We start from the raw sequence: 5,433 nt of genomic DNA on the forward strand, positions 1-5,433 counted from the left end.
CTATTGGGAAATACGTCTCCTCCAAACTTGGAATCAACAACCTATTTGAATAACCAAACTAGCAAACTCACATCAAATATCAAATAGAATAAGAATAAATAAGTCAAACACTCTAAAGGCAATATAACACAAGATGCAAAAGAGATGTGAGATTAAACCCTAGATAAAGCATAGAAGTATAAATGACTACACATAAGGGCATAATTTTTTATTTTTATTTTTTAGGAAACACATGTATGCACAAGTAATTAAGACAAAAGAAGAATAAATTGCAAGAAATAAAATGCAAGAATATAAAATGTAAGAAAAGAATGCAAAGAAATTTTTTATTTTTTTTCATTTTATTTTATCTTTTTATTTTTTAGGAACACTGCTGTGATCGATCATTGAGGAGCTGCGATCGATCAATTGAGGGATGAAAATCTGTAGAGAATGGCTTTTAAGTGCAATCGATCGCAAGCTCATGCGATCGATCGCAAGGTCTTGCGATCGATAGATCCTGAGAGCTGTTTTTCAGGCAAAATGGGTGTCTATAGATCACGATCAATTGTGATGAATCACGATCGATCGTAACTGCTGCTTGGGCACAAAAAATGCTAAAATTTTTCAGTGATGCGCAATGGAACTTATCTAGGCGACGTAAGAATGAAAAATAAAAAGAAATGGGGAAGGAATAGAGTTTGAAAACTCTACGAAACAAGGTTTCACGTCTCTAGTCAACGTTAAAATGCTCTCAATCTTCAAGGTAGATGGGATCCACCAAGAAGGCGGCTTCCACATCTCTTTGAATAGCTTGCCCTTCAATGTAGGGCTTCAATCTTTGACCATTTACCTTTAGGATTCTTTTATATTTTAAGCACTTGATTTCAACTGCCCCATGAGGTGAGACGGAAATAATCTTATAAGGGCCATCCCATTTAGTGCGTAACTTTCTGGGAAAGAATTTGGGTCTGAAGAGCCCTGTTTTTTTCCCGGGCTCAAAGGACTTCTTCACAATATGTTTATTATGAAATGTTTTTGTCCTTGCCTTATAGATTTTAGCATTGTCATAGGCATCATTCCTCAATTCCTCTAACTCATTCATTTGAAGCACGGTTCTCACCGGCCTTATCAAGATCAAGATTGAGCCTTTTAACTGCCTATAAAGCCTTACGTTCTAGCTTAACCAGAAGGTGACAAGGCTTCCCATAAATAAGTCTATATGGAGACATGCCTATTGGAGTCTTGTAAACCGTTTGGTAAGCCCACAAAGTATCATTTAACTTTCTTGACTAATCCTTTCGGTCCGAGTTCACCGTTTTTTCTATAATTTACTTAATTTCCCAATTTGAAACCTCAACTTGCCCACTTCTTTAAGGATGGTAGGGAGTGGCAACCTTATAAGTGATGGAGTACTTTAAGAAGAGTTGCTTCAAAAAGCGTTTGCAAAAATGTTTGCTTCCATCACTAATGATTGCCCTTGGCATACCAAAACGAGTAAAGATATTTGATTTGACAAATGCAATTACTGTGGAGTGGTCATTCATTTTGGTAGCACAAGCCTCAACCCACTTTGAATCATAATCGACGACAAGGAGGATATATTAGAAGCCATAAGAAATTGGGAATGGTCCCATGAAATCAATGCCCCAAACATCGAAGATCTCAACAATAAGGATTGGATTCAACGGCATCATATCTCTCTTTGATATTGATCCCAATTTTTAGCACCGGATACACACATTGCAAAAGTTATAGGCATCTCGATGGATAGTGGGCCAAAAGATGCCACTTTAAAAAACCTTTAAGGCGGTCTTCTTTGCACTAAGATGCCTTCCACATGTAAGAGTGTGACAAAACACAAGAACGCTCGGAATCTCACTTTCCGACATACATCTTCTTATGATTTGATCTGGGTAATATCTAAACAAAATTGGATCTTCCTAATAATACTTTCAGATGTTGGCAAAGAATCGGTCCTTTTTTTGTTTTGACCAAGAGGTGGGAAGCTTGCCAATTGCAAGGTAATTTATAATATCGGTGAACCAAGGCAAATTCCCATTGGAAATATGGAAAAGTTGCTCATCCAAAAAAGAATCATGAGTTGGAAGATCAACCATTAACCTAGAGAGGTGGTCGGCAACGACATTGTCGGAGCCTTTCTTATCTTTAATTTCAAAGTCAAATTCTTGGAGGAGTAGGATCCATCTTATTAAGCACGCTTTGGTTACCTTTTTCAACAAGATATGCCTTAGAGTGGCATAATCGGAAAACACAATAACCTTTGATCCCAAGAGATATGACCAAAATTTATCAAGGGCATATACTACAACAAGTAACTCCTTCTAGGTAATGGAGTAATTCAAATGAGCTCCCGAGAAAGTTTTGCTTGCATAGTATATAACACATGGAAGCTTGACCCACCTTTTGCCCCAAGACGGAACTCATTGCAAAATCAAAAACTTCACACATAATCTCAAATGGTAAGGACCAATTTGGAGGTTGCATTATGGGAGCGGATGATAGAAGAGTTAGAAGTTGATGAAAAGCATCTAAGCATGCTTTATCAAAGACTCCTTGGAAAGAAGATTTCACAAGGGTGTTTCCTTCCTTTCCTTTTTCCTCAAATTTTACGGATAAATTTTTTCGTTGTCTTTCCCTTTTCGTGTTTGGTTTCTCGTCACTTTGTGTCATCTTGAGTACTCAAAATGGTTTCTGAGACTCATTCCTTTGGATTGACATCTTCCTTTGAGGACTGAGTCATTTCCACTTTTTCACTTTGTGACACTATTCACTTTTCGTCTTTTTCTCGGTTGTCACTTTGTTAGCATAAGTTCACTTTTCGTGTTCAGATTTGATTCCGGTTTTGCATGCATCCATGATATTTAAATCCCATGCTATGTCCAATTTTACTATTGTAGAAAAGCATGCTAGTTGTGTACTTTCTTCCTTAGGAGTGTGGATGCATACTTCTTTGGAATTTCTCTTTCTTTTGGGGTCATTTTTGTAATTACTGTAAAGTAATTATTTTCATCTTAGAGACCATTTTGCAATTTAATTTGGAAGGCATTTTGAAAAAAAATACCTTTTTACAATTTTCAGAAAGTGTGACAAGTGTCACACTCTCATTGATCCACTTGTTGACATTTGTGTGGAAACACTTTATGCCTTGGATGATAACATGCGGAGGGTGGAGATTCACCCACTTGTTGGCCTAGGATAGGTGCATTTGTTGGCTTGGATGGTTGACAAGTGTAGGCTTGAGATTAAGCCTAGGAAGGAGCCTTAGATTTTTGACAACTGTAGGCTCACAATTTAGTCTTGCAATTATTTTTGGGCTATTTTGGGATTATAGTTTTAAAGAAGGGTTTTTGTGCAATTGACCAAGACTTGTGTGTGTTGACCTTGGTGTAAGACCACATAGTGAGTGGAGGATTTCTATTTCCTCCACTCACATTCTATCACACTTAATTTCTATCTATTCCCTCTCTTGTAAAGAAAACCCTAGCCACCATTAGAGAAGCTTGATGCCTAAGCTTTGACCTTGATTTTGAGGGCCTTCCATTGATTTCCAAGCTTTAACTTGGGAATACTTTTTGTTCCCCTCATCCTTCTCTACATAACCCTTAAAGGGTTTGCCATTTTGTGTTGATTAGCCTTGGATTCTAGAGAGACTCTTCTCTAGTGAGGTAGGGGGTGTTATAATTTATTTTCCAAGTGATTTTACTTGCTTTTGTATGGGATATTGTATACATGTCTTATGTTAATTTGAGAAATTAATGATGTATCATAGGTTGCTTATAACTTATTTTAAACTTGATATATGGCATGGCCATGACTTGATCTTTGTTGTATATTAAATTGGGATGATTTAAATGAGTTTTCAAATCTAGAGATGAAATGAATTTAATTTGATTTAAATTCTAGTAAATTGTGTTTTACTTGTATTCCATTTTAGACTTGATATATGGTATGATCATGACTTAATGCTTGGTATATATTAATTTGGGATCATTTGAATAACTTTTGAAAATTAGATATTTAATTAATTTGAACTAATTAAATTCTACATGATGATGTCTTGCTCATTTTGCCCTTTTGATTTGATATATGTAATGAGCATGCTATGTTGTCTAACATAAAATAATTTGAGGTTATTTGAAATTGATTTGAAATCTAGAGAATTTAATTATTTTTGTTTTATTAAATTCTATCTAATGGCTCCATGGACCTAGTTGTGTTTTAGAAGTTGTTTCTATGTTCAAATCATGGATTTAGACTTGTTGTATATTCATTTAGTTATGTTTAGAGAATAGAATAATATTGTTGTTATATTTATATTCATAAGAGCATGTTTTCTTTATGGATTATATTGTTGTCTTATGTAATGAGTTGCACATTTTGTATTTGACATCTTTTCATGCCATAGTAGTTGTGGACTTAGAGCATGTATTGTATATGTTTCTAAATTTGGTTGTGCGTGGTAGATAGTTGATTATATTGTATATACATGCTGATATATACGTTGTTGCACAACTTGTTGATTTTGGAAACTTGGGGATGTCGTTGTTTGACTAAGGCTAGGACATAGTTCTAGTACGGAGGATTGTCCCTCTACAAGTCTAGTGCGCACATAGGGAAGTTACCCATGGGCTAGTAACCTTAAAGTAACTATGGTGTCGGTCTGATCCGGCGTGATATCTAAGTATCCACCTTATTTAATTTCGCATTTCAATTACAAGTTGATAACTAGATGATGTTGTAACTTGTTGTTCCTTATTTGATTTCCCATTTTAAGTTACAAGATGTGAACTTTAAGAATTCGTGCTTTATGCATTGTGTTGAAAGTTCCAATGTTGGTTAAATTGCATCGGCATTGTGATTTGTGTTTTGCTGTTCTAATGTAGCCTATGATGATTCCTTAAACCCATTTGGAACGTAGACGCTAGGTGGCATGAACCATTTTAGTTGATTTCGTATCTTGGATTTCAAGTTGATGATTTTGAGAGTCTATATCTTGTTGCTTTGTATAACATGCTTCTATATTGTTTGGAATTGCATGATATTGTGAATTATGCTAGAAATGATCTAAGGTAGCTTAGGATGCTCCCTGAGCCTCACCATTGCCATAGACGTTAGGTGGCATGATCCTTTTGAATTATTTCAAGTTAATGTAAAAATCTTTAAAGAAATCAAGTCTATGCATGCTCATTCTCTACGAGTAAACTTCTTTACTCACCCCGAAGTTACTGGGGGTTTTGTTCAGGTACGAAGACTTAGTTCGTGATGTTCATCATTCCTTGGACGACTTGTAGCTTTTAAGTTTCCATTTCATGCAATTGTTAGCATAAAATGTCATTTTGTAGCCTTATATGTCAAAACTTGTTTTTGTTGTCTAAACTATGTAATGTGCACTTAAGTGCACCTTTTGATACTCTTTGGATGTTTATGTAA

This window comes from Cornus florida, unplaced genomic scaffold (genome assembly GCF_030987335.1).
Source record: "Cornus florida cultivar Cherokee Brave unplaced genomic scaffold, ASM3098733v1 CherokeeBrave_3.0.0_Hap2_Chr04, whole genome shotgun sequence".
Lineage (NCBI taxonomy): Eukaryota > Viridiplantae > Streptophyta > Magnoliopsida > Cornales > Cornaceae > Cornus > Cornus florida.